Consider the following 16,194-nt stretch of genomic DNA (forward strand, 5'->3'; position numbering starts at 1 on the left):
CAGGCTCTTAACTACAGAGAACAAACCAATGGTTACCAGAGGGGAGGTGGTTGGGGGGATGAGGGACATAGGAGGTAAGGATTTAGAGTACACGTATCATGATGAAAAATAAAATAATCTTTCAACATTCAATAAAATTTGAAAGCAAATATTTCTTAAGGTCAACATTTTCAAATTTCAACATAATACAAGCATCTGGTAGAGGCAATTATTTAACATCACCTCCCCCCCAGCCCTCTAGTACCATCTAGTGGTTAACATTCATTAAACAACTGAAGAAAACCTGTGTCCTACATACAGCATGTATAAAAAGTGCCAGGCCTTCCCTAGAGTCATCTTTAGTGCTATGGACACGCACACCGCCCCCCCCCCCCCCACCACACACACACACACACAAAACAGTCCCAGAGCTGCCTAGAAAAATGTACAATGGAAATGTCTGAAAAGAGTAATTAAGACCTACAAGAAACTGTCTTAGAGATGTAAAAAGGCCAACAGTAAACGGTAAAATACACATGAATTTCATGGGGAGGAAAAATACAAAAATTGACTATTCTTTCCCAACTGACACACAGAAAATTTTTTAATTAAAAATAATTTTTCTCTAGTTTCAAAAGTACACAAAATCCTAGTAGAGTTGAAGTGGAAGAAATAAGACCTGTCTGTAAAATTTTTAATTCATTAAGAAATTCAGGTATTCAAATGGCAACTTACATTTTGAATATTCTCAGTTTATCTTCTAAACCACAATGATAAGAAATCATCTAAAATGACAAAAATGGCATAACATAGCTGTTAGACCACACACTTTTTTCTTCTTATTTAAAAACTCAAGATATGGACTTAAATTGGAAATTCCTTTATTTCACACCGTTTCATAGGCAAACGTTCTTAATATAAGTGAAGTGGCCAATTTCTCTCTGAATGATGCCAGAGAATACCCAGTGGCTGAGGCGTGGACAGTCTCCACAGCATCTCTCAGCAGTGAGCTGCATGTCTGATTAAATCAGCCTAACTTATGAACAAAGGACCAGAACAGTCACCAGATTTCCCAGAGCCTCCTGTTCCATGTCTGAGTTTAAATGTTATAAACGAGACTTTCCAATAACACTCTGGACTTGTTTACCTACACACATACGCAGACAAACACACAGCATGTGTAACCAGAGCTAATGGATTTAGTATAATGAATGTGACTCGGTCTCTTAACCTGTGATAGTTTTCTAAAATCACATTCCACCAAATACTGAGACAAAACAATGGCAACAATAACAACAACTCCAAATTTGACAAACTGGCCTCCTGTGTAGTATTGCCTACATTGAGAACCCTGATCCAGGTTCTTAAACCATCAGCACACAGAGAGAATATGTCCAAGGTTTCAAGCAAAATAAAAAACCCAGGCTTTGAGATACCAACAAGGCCTAAACAAATTTGGGAGGGATAAGGTATTAGTCATAAATAATAAGGCAGGTTTTTTTTATTCTCACCTCTTCCAAGTCTATATGCAAGCTTCATTAGATGCCTACTTTGAGGGCACCTGGGTGGCTCAGTCGGTTGAGCATCCAACTTTGGCTCAGGTCGTGATCTCGTGGTTCATGAGTTCAAACCCCACGTTGGGCTCTGTGCTGGCAGCTCAGAGACTGAAGCCTGCCTTGGATTCTGTGTCACCTTCTCTCTCTCTCTGCCTCTCCCCTGCTCATACTCTCTCACTCTCAAAAATAAACAAACATTAAAAAAAAAAAAAGGCCTACTTCGAAGTCTAATATGTTCTCTGCAAATGCTATTTGAAAGACAGCTATGTATACCCCATAGATACCCTTAAAATAGCAGGTTAAAAATAAACATAACATGGGAATGCAAGCTGGTGCAGCCACTCGGGAAAACAGTTTGTAGGTTCCTCGAAAAACTAAACATAGAACTACCCTACTACCCAACAATTGCACTACTAGGTATTTATCCAAGGGATGCACATATGCTGTTTCAAAGCGACACATGCACCCCAATGTTTATAGCAGCACTATCAACAATAGCCAAAGTTTGGAAAGAGCCCAAATGTCCATCGATGGATGAATGGATAAAGAAGATGTGGGATATATATACAATGGAGTATTAGTCAGCAATCAAAAAGAATGAAATCTTGCCATTTGCAACTACATGGATGGAACTGGAGGGTATAATGCTATGTGAAATTAGTCAGAGAAAGACAAATATCATATGACTTCACTCATAGGAGACTTTAAGACACAGAACAGATGAACATAAGAGAAGGGAAACAAAAATAATATAAAAACAGGGAGGGGGAAAAACGTAAGAGACTCATAAATATGGAGAACAAACAGAGGGTTACTGGAGGAGGTGTGGGAGGTGGGGATGGGCTAAATGGGTAAGGGGCACTAAGGAATCTACTCCTAAAATCACTGCTGCACTATATGCTAACTAATTTGGATGTAAAGTTATAGATAGATAGGTAGATAGCAGATTCTTTAACAGTGGGGAAAAAAAGAATTAATGTTATTGAGCACTTTTATGTGCTTAGTATGTACTAGTTATATTTTACCTCACTTAAACTAGGTCATTGTTTAAGTAATAAGTAGTAACCAATACATTACCATGGATACTTTCTGGTACAAAAACATGTGTTACCTGTCTTTTCTCTTGAAAGATAATCTTATAGTACACATTTCAAATAAATGAAATCCTAAAGTGAAAAGAAATTTAAAAAATTATAAAAATAAAGATAATAAAGGGTTGCAAGCGTGGCTCAGTTGGTTAAGCAGCCGATTTCAGCTCAGGTCATGATCTCCTGGTTCATGAGTTTAAGCCCCATGTCAGGCTCTGTGCTGACAGCTCAGAGCCTGGAGCCTGCTTCGGATTCTGTGTCTCCGTCTCTCTCTGCCCCTCCCCTGCTCACGTTCTTTCTCTCAAAATAAATGTTAAAAAAAAATATTTTTAAATAAAAAATAAAATAGAGATAATAATAATGATGACTAAGTCTTACATAATGCTTACCCAGTCACTGTCCCAAGGACTTTACATAAAATGTTTACTTCCCACAACAAGAAGTAGCTATTATCTCCACTTTACAGATGAGGAAACTAAGACATGCTTAAGGAAACATGGCTGGGAAGTGAAGGGATAGTAGCAGGTTAGAAGCCAGGAGTCCACTCGGCTACAGGGACTGCATCACTTTCTCTTCCCATGTCAGGAAGGCACCTTACCCTTAAACTCAATTAACAGCACCACCACCCACCCAGGCACCTGAACTAGAAATCGGAGTCATCCTACGAGCCCCTCCTTCCCTCACTCCCATTAACAACTCTGCACCCAATTCTGCCCATCCACCCTTAGATATGGCCAGTCCATGTCTCTTTCCCACCTGGCCCTGCACTCAGCTTAGCTCAGACCCAGAGGGAGATTGTGTGGTCTCAGGGACAAGCAAAGATTTGGGAGCAAGACAGACCTGAATCCCAACCGTGTGTCACACTGAGGGAAGAAAATCAGCCACTGCCAGGACTTTAAACTAATGGCATTACTGCTTGAGGCCTTGAGTTTTCTGCTCCTTCCCAGTCCCATGCAAACTATTTTCTAGTACTTTTAGCACTGAATGGTTATTTTTTTTAAGTTTCTTTATTTATTTTGAGAAAGAGCAAGCAAGGGTGGGGCAGAGAGGGAGGGAGAAAGAGAATCCCAACCTCTGTGTTGATAGCACAGAGCCCAACATGGGGCTCAATCTCATGAACTTTGAGATCCTGACCTCAGCCAAAATCAAGTCTGATGCTCAACCAGAGGAGTCACCCAGGTGCCCCAACACTGAATAATTATTTTCTAATGAAATAAAACTAACATTTATTGGGTACTCCCTATGCACCAAGCACTGTTCTTAGTCCTAAATCCACCCATTTCATCCCCAAAACACGAGGAAGCCCTAGCATTACCCCCATGTTAGAAATGAAGAGGTTCAATAATATTTCCAAGGTCACACAGTTCAAAAATGCGGTTTCTTGGGTCCAGACTCTGTCAGTGTGATTCCAGAAGCTCTGGTCTTAATCATGGCTCAATACTGAAACGAAATACCTCAAGGTTACTACTGATACTACCGAAATCCTTGCTAATTATTTATGCCACCAAATGTAATTAACAGGAATAAACTCCATTAATACTGCAAATAAAGCTTGGTTTTAAGTTGAGAAGGTCTCTCAACCAAAGCTCCAATAATTTATCTAATAAACATGAAAGACAAAACTATTGAGAGAACAGGATGTTAAGTGAAGCCCATCAATCATGCTTATTTGATCATTTCATTCTCTCATAATTAAGATGAGCATATAACTCACTGTCAAGACCTGGATACTTTTGAGAGTTTAAGTCTCACTTATGGAGCTGACACAACAGGTGTATACAGGCACAGTGTGGGCAAACCAGGACATATGGCCCCCATGCTAGTGACACATAACAAAATTTGTGTCTACATTATGATTTTGTTATGATTTTTATATTTTAGTTAAACAAGCTACTTAGGACAAGGGAAAAGAACTCAAGGAATCCAGTCATCACATCAACAAGAAGCCCCCAACGTGAAGCTTCTTCCACCAAGTTTACTAATGAAAACTGAACCCCTGGAGTCAACAAAAACTCTCTAATGGATGCTTCCTGGAAGTGCGGATGATGTTTTCTAGGTTAGTATTTGTTGCTAGCAGTTTTGCATAATGCCACAAGAAAGAACATAGCCTACCCAAATGGAGTATTTTTGTTTGCTTTTGCTTAATGAAGGAACACATTATCTAATTCTAGTCTAAATTCTTTCTTTCACAGCAAGACCACCATGTATCTTTCTTAGCACTATCAACTATTAAGAGCAAAATTTATGATTGGGAGGATTTCAACCCATTTGAGACAGAGGCTGCATTCGCCCTTCTCAGGCAAAGGCTTCCATGGAGACACTCAACAGGCTGGTCAGGAGGCAGAGCCACAAGAGGGCCCAGGTGTCAGCTAACTTTCACAGCAGGATTAGATCAACGCCACCTGCAGGAAGTCTGTTAGGCTTCTGAAAGAGGCTGATGAAGCCCCACCCTGTTGAGAGGAACAGAGGTTCCAAACTAGCCTTCAGGTCATGATGAAGTCACAGGAGCCTAGCCAAATGTCCTCATTTAACACGCCTAGTGATCCTTGAGGATCATAGGGTAGCAGCAAGTACAAAACACAGAAACTTGGCCACACTGACTCTTTTGTTATGATTACGCCGACTGGTCCACACAAAACAGAGGGAGAATCACTGCTGTGCTCAAATTATTAACTAAAGAGATATGCAGCTCCCTACAGCATGAATTGCCTAAAACCACAAAGAATTTCTCAGTCCTGCTGCTGAGGAAATTAAAGTGCCAGACAATCACACAATCCTCACACAATCCAGAAGGACAAACAAATATGTTCAGCTAACATTGGCGTGCTGGGCAGAGAAACTGACACGGCATACTTTCAGGTGTGGCCTACGCTTTGGGCGAAAACTGGAAAAAAGAAACTGCATGCGATCACCCGCAACACTTCCTCTGACTTCAGTTAGGCTCAAATTCTCTGAAGACTACCCACAAAGCCTTCCCCTAAACTGGCTAGGATGAGCTCCTCCCACACACATCACACACAGCATGAACAAGTACAATCGGTTTATCAGAACTCTGGGAAAGTTTATCTAACAGAAATGAAGTAATTCTCTACATTCTTAAGTCTCATTCCTGCTCGATGATTCCACTCTCAAGATTTCTCAAGGCTCATTTTCCTAACCTGTTCTAACAATTTACTAAAGAGCTGAGCAGTTACAGCACTAAATACATGGTCTTATAAATCCTCTCAATCACCTGACCTAGGATGAATCAATATACAGTTCAGGGGCTCAGAAACCTACAAAAAGGAGTTCAAAACCATGCAGAAGCAAGTACTTACACGATACCCCTAGGATAATATTATTAAAAATAGTCACAGTCCTTGTTTTAGATTAATTACATCAGCTAACTTTTTACCTACAGAATTAGAGCATCCTGTAGTGGATAGTCTCAGCCTCCCCATATTTTAGAAACACACATTCACTCAACACGCACTTCTGAGCACCTACTATGGTAGTGGGCACTGGGGCAACCCAAACAAACCAGCAAGTACAGCCACAGCCCATGCTAGCCGGGGCAGGTTTTAAAAACACAGGCCACATGGGATGAATACTACCACCACCAAGGTATCAGGGACACTTCCAGAAAAGTGACCACTGAGGCAAGTCTTAAGGGCAGATGGAAGCAGAATGATGATTATCAGAAATGGTGCATTGCAGAGAAGCGGAGATGGGGTAAAAAAAATGCCCTCTTCTACTTCCTCATTATCTTTCCAAGATATACAGAGAAGAGGAAATACACGCACCGAAGGTTTTGTTTTCTTTTAACAGTTAAAGTTCTCCATGTTGACTGTTTGCTAATAACATCAACTGAAATTCATTCCTTCTGATTCTTAAGGTCAAACACAATCTAATACCAGCAACACAGAAAACTCTATTTGAGCACTTCAACTAATTGGGACAAGGTATTCAACACATAACTCACCATTAGTGCCACCCCCAAGTGAGGTTTCATAGAGTATCTACACAGTATGTAAATATTGTGTATATCAATGCATGTTATAAACTGTCACTTCTGTCATCCTACCAGAAGGTGGACATATTGTACCCAAAGTCTGTTTCTCCAACAGAACTCTCAGACCTAAGTACACAACTGCCATCCAATTCACTCATTTCAAGAAGTTAAAAAATAACAAAAAGCATTGTTTTCAAATAAAACCAGCCAAGTATGTTTCGATGGCATAATTCCTACCACTCCACCACTCTAAACCAATTCACTGACTTGTGTCACTGACTTGTGAAGCAGGATTTAATGCTTCACACAGAGAAACACAAAAAGGCCATGTCTGTACTCACTTTTCCTGCCAGGTTATACTTTTTAAAGTACATCAACAATCATTTTACTACAAAACAAAAAATTCATGGCATTCGCAATTATGACCTCCCTCCTCAGCATGACAGTTAGAACCCTCCACATTGTGGCCCACTCCACCTTCGCTGACTTTCTATCCACGGTACCCTCGCTGTCACCATGTCTTTAAATCCCAGATTGAAATTCACCCCAATTTGTAAATAAAAAAGCCATTTAGTAAGAACCAAAGACCATCTCCTTCAGAGAGCCACTTCCAAACCTACTTCCTTTAAATATCTCTGTAAATTCATATAATGTTCATACAGGGCCTTTTACTAACATCCTCTCTAATTCTTATCTATAAATTTCTCAATGTCCAGTAGAATCCCACATGTATTCACACACCCCAACATGCACACACCACTATAAATCACTTGCCAGCAAAAACTTTTATTTTTTAATATTTGTTTTTGAGAGAGAGCGAGAGAGAGCGACAGTGCGCGCACAAGTGGGGGAGGGGCAAAGAGAGAAAAAGACAGAATCCAAAGCTGGCTCCAGACTCTGAGCTGTCAGCACAGATTCCAAAATGGGGCTCAAACTCATAAACTGACTGGAGCTCAAACTCATGAACTGTGAAATCATGACCTGAGCCAAAGTCAGATGCTCAACCAACTGAGCCACTCAGGCACCCCAACATTTTTTTTAATGATGTAACCCAGTAAATAGCTGCTATGCTTAAAATAAATTCATTGAAAATGTTCTTACTTATCTAAGGGCCGATCAACAGGGACCAAATAAATTATGGAATACTAAAGAGCTATGAAAAAACAAGGAATTTCTACCAGGCTAATGTGATTAAGTTCCCAAGACAGCATGTTGAGAAAAAGCAAAGTGCACAAGTGTGTGTTACCATGCAAAGAAGCAAATGAGGAAAATCTGGGATAAAGCACTAACAATAAAGTGGTTTCTGTACTTATTTAAAGATTTTCGGATAAGGAACAAAACAGGACATTTATGGAACCAAGAAGAAACAAAGTCAGCTTTTAAGGACAGCTGACAACAAGCTGGATGGAAACTGACTGGAAACAATAATAGACATATTTGGGGATTACGTTAATCCCACTCTATTTGTAGTACGAATACACAAGGGATATTTATATATAACCATTCTTAGTCCTGAAAAGACAGAGTCCAGCCTGGAAACAATGTTGGAGAAAGGAAATGTAAATGTGTCTGTGAGAATGTGGGTGGTAGTAGCCATCATCTCGAGGGTATGTGAAGAGTTCTGAGAAAAAGATTTATCGGGATGAAGCCATACAGTACTCTTTGGGTTCCAAAAAGGAAATGGGAGGGGGCTGCAGGAACACAGAATTATACAGCATAAATCAAACAGTACAGAAGAAAACATTTTTTTAATCTTTTTGTTTCTTTTTTTTTTTTTTGGTAGCAAGAATCCTGAAAGCAGGGAACATGACCTCTACCTACTTATTATTTTATTATTATTAATATGATCATTAATATTTGTATTGAGTCTGGTGTCTAGTGGTGCTGAATATAACAAACATCTAATTTTAAAAATACATAATGATATGATCAATAGTTTGTCAGGATAAAACACTTTTGCAAACCTTAATAATACACTTATTTCCAATTCCAAGAGAGAAATACCTGTACAAGATCATTTTCACATTTAAGCATATCCACAAAATGCCCGGGATACACCTCAAGGAAATACAAAATGGTGGCAGGGCCAATCTGCACTCCTGCGTTGAAATAGTGTGAGTCATCCACAAATGTGCCCATATTTCCCGTAACTCCACATTCTGGGATGGCTGGGGCCAGTTTCCAAAACCTAGGTGACACAGCGAGGTGCACAGAAAAAGGAAGACTCCACTCTTAAGACTTTTCTGCTAACAGGGAGTAACAGCAGACAGTATAAGAACAGATTTACATCATTCATTTGCACCCAGTGGAGAAAAAAAACCGATGAGAGAAGTGATCGGAAATATAAAACTATAAAAATAAAAATATAAAATATAAAAGGCCTCAGGAGAAGTCAGACAACATTGTTTTCATTGCATAAGCCTCCTTTTGATACCCTTCCTTCCTCCTTGGGTTTCGCCTCCTCTTTGGCTGCTCTAGTCTTTCTCTCTCACTATGTCTATGAATGCTCACCTCATTACCACCACCCTCCTGGTACTCTGATCATCAAAATTTCTGCTCTCAGGGCAGACATCTGCATGGGTGTCCAAAGCCAGAGCAACAACTTATAAGGGGACCCCAGCAGCTGGAGTGAGCTGAACAGAAAAACAGGTCTACAGGTAGGGCATCTGCCCAGAAGATGAAAGTTCCTCCAAGTGTTATATGATCAGAGGCTCCAAAACAGGAAGGCAGGGATGCTCACACTTGGCCACATTTCAGATTTACCAGAAGACATTTGAAAATATAGATTCCTCAACCAAAACCACAAGGATTCTGATTTGGTTTATTTGATGCAGTGTCTTGGAATTTGCATTTTTAAAGCTCACCAGGTGATGTTGATGGCCAGTCAGATATAGAAACAAACAATGACTTCAAAAGAGTCACAACTAGGGCGCCTGGGTGGCTCAGTCAGTTAAGCATCCACTTCAGCTCAGGACATGATCTTGCAGTTTGTGAGTTCAAGCCCCGCATCAGGCTCTGTGCTGAGAGACAGTGCAGAGCCTGGAGCCTGCTTCAGATTCTCCATCTCTCTCTCTCTCTCTCTCTCTCTCTCTCTCTCTCTCTGACCCTCCCCCAATTGCACTCGCCTCTCTCTCTCTCTCAAAAATAATAAACATTAAAACAAAACAAAACAACAACAAAAAAAGATCAGAACTTCTAGGTAAGCAGAGGGCAAATGGGACAGTCCAGAGGCCGGGGGCAGGAAGAGGTAGCAGCTCCAGGTATTTCCTTCAACAGTCTCCCAACCATGAAAAGATGAATCATAAGACCTGGCCTTGCCGCCATCAGTTGGGTCCCATGGCCCAAAACTCTACTAAGGCAATTTGTCTTGAGACATGCAGTCTTAAGAACACAAGATGAACAGATAACTCACCAAGTTCTTCTGGGATGCTTACATGTTCATCTTCCCTCAATTCCAAGCCTTACCCTCTGCCTCTACCACTGGCCCTGGCATCTGGAGTCTGCCATCTGCCTGCCATCACTCTCTTTGCGTTCCTCATCTCACACTAAAATGCGGTGTGATTACACTCAGCAGTTTTTGATGAGAAAATACACTTTTCTTGTGTTCCCAACAAGGACAGTCCCGGTGTACTGGACTCTCAGATGCTTCGTGAATTAACAAATCTGTGTTCTCTATTCATCTGATTCTAAAAAACACTCACAGGGCTGGGGAAGGAATCCTCGACTGTGGCTCTGAAGGCCAGCTGCAAAGTCCAGTCCTGCCACCTACTAGCTTGGACAACTTAAGTTTGCTGTGGCTCTATTTTCTCACTGTAAACACAGTCATGGTTACCCCTCAAATGGCTCCCATGGGAATTGGCTGTAAAATGATCTAATACAAAGAAAGTGCTTCTGAGCTGAGTGTGAGAGTGTGCATCTGTGGTTTGATCCAGTCTTTGGCAATGAATGTTCCACTTGAGTCCCCAGCTGTCCTCTCCATGCCATCTTGCCCTGCTACCTGCCAATACAAGTATAGACAAATGCCACAAACGGGCTTCCCACAAGTCAGGTTTTTTTTAGACTTACATTAATCTGAAAAGTCTTTGATTTAGATAACAACGTGCAAAATCAGGGGAGACCTAAAAGTACAGTCAAGAGCACAAGATCCAAGAACTGCTCTGCCGGAGTCCAAATCCCAGCTGGAAGAACTGTGGAAACTTACTTAGGATTGCTGTGCCTGTTTCCTCATCTATTAAGAAAAAAGGCGGGGGAGGGGATAGGAATGGAACCCACCCAGCTCACAGAGTTGTGAGAACTCAGCAAGTTGGAACACATAAAACACATTTAGAACAGGCCATACACTCAGCACTGGCTCATCCACAGATGAGGCAACACTGGACCCTGACAAGCTCCAGCCATGGCAGCTGACCCCATGGGTGGGCCACGAGCTCCCTACTTCATCATTTCTTCATCCCTCTGGGTCTTACACACCATCTACCTCACTTATCTAGACTACCAGCCATCACATGACCACCTATATAGGGCTATCTCCTTGGCCTTGGACTTTGCAAGACCTGGTACTGGGAGGAAAACAAGCAGGTCCAGTGAATTTAACTACATTTCCTCCCAGTCACCCTCAGTAACAGGTATGTAGTGCACTCCATGGCGATTACAAGCAGCATAAGAGAGCAAGGGGACAATTAATGGGTGCTTCTGGGACTGCGAGAATAAACAGTGCCTCCAGCTATAAATCAGGGAAGTCTTCAGAGCTGCAGCTAAGAGACTATTAGTGCCAAATCATCCATTTAATCAGCGTCATGTTTACATCCAAAGGGCTCTGTAGTGCGCCTGGTAATAATAACCAGGCTCTGAAGGCTAGTCCCTACCTCCATGTATTTACCCACCACAGCTCGTTGCAGCTGAAGCCAACGAGCCTGGAGCCTACACGCACACAGGTGTTCTTAGCCCCAGTAGTCCAGGCAGCAGCAAGCACTGCACAGGCCCCGACCGGCACAGAAGAATGGATCCCTCACGCAGACCATAGTGGGCAGTCTCCCTAAACCATGTGTGGGTCCCCTGGGGCCTCTGCTGAGAGTATGAAGGACCAATCGTTTGTGAGGCACAAAATAAGAAAAGAAACCGTGCGTCATGAGGGAAGAGACCTGGGTCTGAGTCACAACTCCATCTCCAGGGTCTGGGACACTGCTTACCACATAGTGCATACGAAGTATCTAGAACAGCACCTGGTTTATCAGAGGCATATAAACAAGTGTTAACATTTATTGTGACGGCTAATCTATACGTTTTTTAAGCAAACTGAACTTTATAAACGAAACCATGAGCCCATAATTTGGCAATAGAACAACCTGAGTGAACACACCTGGTATTCAGGCGTCTTATAAAGGACATTAGAGGTCATGGTTTTCTTTCTTTCTTATCCGGTACTGAGTCACACTTTGATAAGGGCTTTGCACCCAAACACTGAGTGCTTCTCAATCTAACTGCACACTCTAGTTCAATAGGAAAGGTACTGGAGCTCTCTTCAGGACATGACAAATTATACCAGGTAACTTGAACTAAAAATAGGAAGTGGGTCCTGCCTCTCGCCTTCCAAACAGCACAAGCCAAGCAAACCGTCAACAAGCGATGTGTTTACCTGAAGTACTACTCCTGATCTGTCAGTAATGCTCAAATATGGAAAAATTAATGTGGAGAACAAGTGACAACGGCAGCACCTCTTATCTAACACATGTGGCCACTGATGTCAAAATGCTTATTTACTCAAATGCTGATTCTGCATTTCCAGGTCACCCCAATCACCACCTATTTGTGAGCAGCTAGTTACACTGGGCGGCTGTCGCCAAGTTCCTCCTACCAGTGTATTTCAGACAGAACCATGTCTTACCCACCACAGCTGCCACCATGGACTACCACAAGTTGATCTGGCAAAGATTAAGAAGAAAATCTATTTAGATTGTTGTCTAGCTCTTCACTCGCCAAATGATGTGGTGATGTTGAAAAAAGTAGAAAATTTCAAGGGGTGGGGGGTGGTGGAAGCCAGGGTTACTTTGGATCACTGAAGGAAAAGAAGTAGCACAAAGGCCAGCCTGACACCCACAGAGATCCAAACATCTCTCTTCTGTTTCCATTTCCTGGCAGCAGTGAGTAAATTCTGACTGACCAATTCAGCTGTGACAGGAGACCCATTATTTTGTGGTTTCTGTCAAGTTCCTGATTCTCATCTGTTCTTCAAGATGAGCAAGAACTCTGCGTGTAACAGACTTTCTCTGGAGTGTATATTGAGACATATTCTGAAATGAATGCTGTTTGACTCACAGTCCAAGGGCTGCAGACAGGTAAGGAAACAGATTTTCTGTGAGATAACGTGAGCGCGTATGAGTGGTGTTATGAGAACAGAAATGATCTGTGCGCTGGGTGGCAAGAATGCCCGGTAACACTAGATGATTCCCCATTCTTAGTAAGTCACTTTTTGTTTGAGCACTGTAATTGGTTGCTATGGGATTATATTTGCTCATACTGAGTCTGGGATCCAAATCTGAAATTTTATCATTGATGACTACTTAGGATTTCCAATTTGGGTTATTCTGTGAAGAAGACACATCAAGGAGGGTGCCTAAAAGGTATTTATGCAGGACAAACATTTTTAAAGATTGTAAATGTATATCAAAATTGCCTCTAAGAACTATACAATCTATTATTACTACACATATAAGTCAGTGTGAATGTTTGTTTGTACTTGCATGAGTCCACAGATAACACAGTTATTACCTGTATGGGCATATACTCATAAAGGTAAAAGCCTGTGTCTTTGCTGGTGTTGGCATAACGTAACCCTACTAATATCTAGTAAGATATTTATTTGCCTTTAAAGAGTTATAAGCTACAAAAACACCTATGCATAGCAAAAAAAATGAGTTAATATGCTACTTACTATGTTTTATGACTAATCAGCTAAATTATTTCAAATATTTTAAACATTCTGAATTTAAATTACACAGAGGGCAATTCTACAATGTGATCGTATTCAACCAATCTCATGCAATCCATCTAGTCCAGAAATATTTTAAGTTTTTATTTCTTTTCATGAAGAGAGAGAGAAAGCAGGGGAAGGGCAGGGAGAGAGGGAAACAGAATTCCAAGCAAGCTCCACGCTGTCAGCGTGGAGCCCGATGTAGGGCTGGATCCCACAAACCCGGAGATCACAACCTGAGTCAAAATCAAGAGTTCAATGCTCAACTGACTGATCCACGTAGGTACCCCCAGAAATAATTTTTTTGGTAAAGTACACCTAATCCTATGGAGAAAATCAATCAAAAATCACACTGGTTTAAAAAAACACACACACATTGTAGTTCACATATTCTTCTTAAGAAAAACAGACTTGAAAACAATTTTAGCACTACAAAACTTAAATATCATTGATAAGTTATAAAAAAAACAAGAAAACATAATATACTCACCATAAAATATCAGAATAATATACTTTCATCATTTTTGAGCCTACAAATTTTATACTCCAATAAAATCCATAAATACACAATAATCGTATGCACACACATACACAACTGGTAACATACACATAAACTAAGTTATAGCATCCATTATAGTGTGCTAAGGAAGAAATGAGGGCACAAATGAGATACTCAAAGCATGAAGACCCAATAAGGGGAAGTGGGCAGGGTGTGGGGAAAGAATTGCCATTGACTGAGATATTATAGTGTCCACCTCACACTTGAAGAAGCATGTAAAGAGCATTCACTACCCTGACGAAGACCATCCAGCTGATCTCACCATGAGCCTGAGCCCTTGAGCACATGCAAGGCACTGGTATTCCATTCATGGCAGCTCCCAAAGGCCACAGGGTTTCAATCAGTCCAAACTTACCACTGCTACACCTGCTCCCTCCCCTTCCACCGCACCCTACCCAATCACCAATCAGCAGGTCCTAAAATCCTCTTGGACTGCTTTCATCCTCAACTATGCATTTGTAGGATAGTATTTTTTTAATTAATTTTTTAAATGTTTATTTCTTGAGAGAGAGCACAAGCAAGAGAAGGACAGAGAAAAAGGAGGGAACAGAGGATCTGAAGAGGACCTGAAGCAGGGAGCTGACCACATACAGCAGGGAGCTCCATGTGGGGCTCAAACTCACAAACTGATCACAAGATCATAAAATCATGAGATCACAAACATCACTACCTGAGCTGAAGTCAGTTGCTCAATCAACTGAGCTACTCAGGTACCCCTGGAGGATAGTATTTATAATTCTCTGGCTATAACAATGTTCGACCTAGTATCAGGCACACATATTAGGGGGGAAGTTATATTAAAACATAAAACTATCTCTGACATCTTTCTTTAAATTTGTTTTTAATGTTTATTTATTTTTGACAGAGAGAGAGAGAGAGAGAGAGAGAGAAACAGAGCAGGGGTGGGCAGAGAGAGAGGGACATACAGAATCAGAAGCAGGCTCCAGGCCCTGAGCTGTCAGCACAGAGCCCGATGTGGGACTTGAACTCACTAACTGCGAGATCACGACCCGAGCCAAAGTTGGACGCTCAACCAACTGAGCCACCCAGGCGCCCCTATCTCTGACATCTTTAAATAGAGTACAACAGTTGGGTTGGGGGAAAGGCGGCAATAGAAATTAAAGTCTCTCCTGGGGCACCTGGGTATCTCAGTCGGTTGAGTGTCTGACTTCGGTTCAGGTCATGATCTCATGAGTTCAAATCCCGCATTGGGCTCTCTGCTCTCAGCACAGAGCTGGCTTTGGGTCCTCTGTCTCCCTCTTTCTCTGCCCCTCTCCCACTAGCGCGCTCTCTCTCTCTCAAAAATAAAAATAAACATTTAAAAAAACACTAAGGAAAAAAAAAAAGTCTCTCAAAGGCAGAAGACTCAAGGTGGGGGGTGCCACATTAAAACAGCTAATGCATGGGAGGGGCGATGGGCTAAATGGGTAAGGGACATTACAGAATCTACTCCTGAAATCATTGTTGCACTGTATGCTAACTAATTTGGATGTAAATCAAAAAAATAAAATTTAAAAAGTAAATAAATTAATTAAAACAAAACAAAAAGACTTTCCACAAGGAAAAAACAACGAATCCATACACTAAGTAGCCAGTTACTAAGTAACTACCTTCTAGGAGGCCAGGCCACCAAGCTCCCTGAGTCCCATTCCCTGATGTAAAGCTGATAACATCAGTACAAAACTGCTATAGGACTCAAATAGATCATGTATGTCAAGTCTTTAACACAGTAAGACAGGAAGCATTGAGTAAATATGGGCTGACATCATTTTGTTTTCACTATCATAAAGACCTCAAGGTAAATGTATATGTAATTATATATAAGACCACTGGAAAACAGAAGAAGAGGGCATGGGAGGGAGGAAGGAAGGAGAGAGGGAGGAGAGAAGGAAGAAAAAAACAGTCAAGGTTATTTGCCACTAGGTCTAAGATGCTTCTGAAGTCAAGTGTGGACAGAGGAATATTGTTGCCTTCAGAGTGAATTTAGGTGTTGAAGCTTCCTAGGCCAATGCCTTTATGGTAAGAAACCATAAGTCACATTTATTTCATTC

The 16,194-nt window shown here is 41.3% G+C and overlaps 2 protein-coding genes across 11 annotated transcripts in view; one reads left to right on the forward strand and one right to left on the reverse strand.

Annotated features, from left to right (window-relative positions):
- Nucleotides 1–16,194, reverse strand: part of MED12L (mediator complex subunit 12L) — a 334,106-nt gene that overhangs the window by 139,065 nt on the left and 178,847 nt on the right. The window lies entirely within an intron of this gene.
- The window catches only part of P2RY14 (purinergic receptor P2Y14), a 56,188-nt gene continuing 52,056 nt past the window's right edge, over nt 12,063–16,194 (forward strand). For 3 of the 4 annotated variants that reach the window (XM_053221305.1, XM_015072501.3, XM_053221306.1), the window contains exon 1: nt 12,296–12,949. The gene's annotated coding sequence lies outside the window, so the exon portion shown is untranslated. Of the gene's footprint in view, nt 12,950–16,194 lie in introns of all 4 variants that reach the window. The other variant, XR_008297930.1, reaches the window with a different exon arrangement.

Source organism: Acinonyx jubatus, chromosome C2 (assembly GCF_027475565.1).
Source record: "Acinonyx jubatus isolate Ajub_Pintada_27869175 chromosome C2, VMU_Ajub_asm_v1.0, whole genome shotgun sequence".
In the NCBI taxonomy this organism is placed as follows: Eukaryota; Metazoa; Chordata; class Mammalia; order Carnivora; family Felidae; genus Acinonyx; species Acinonyx jubatus.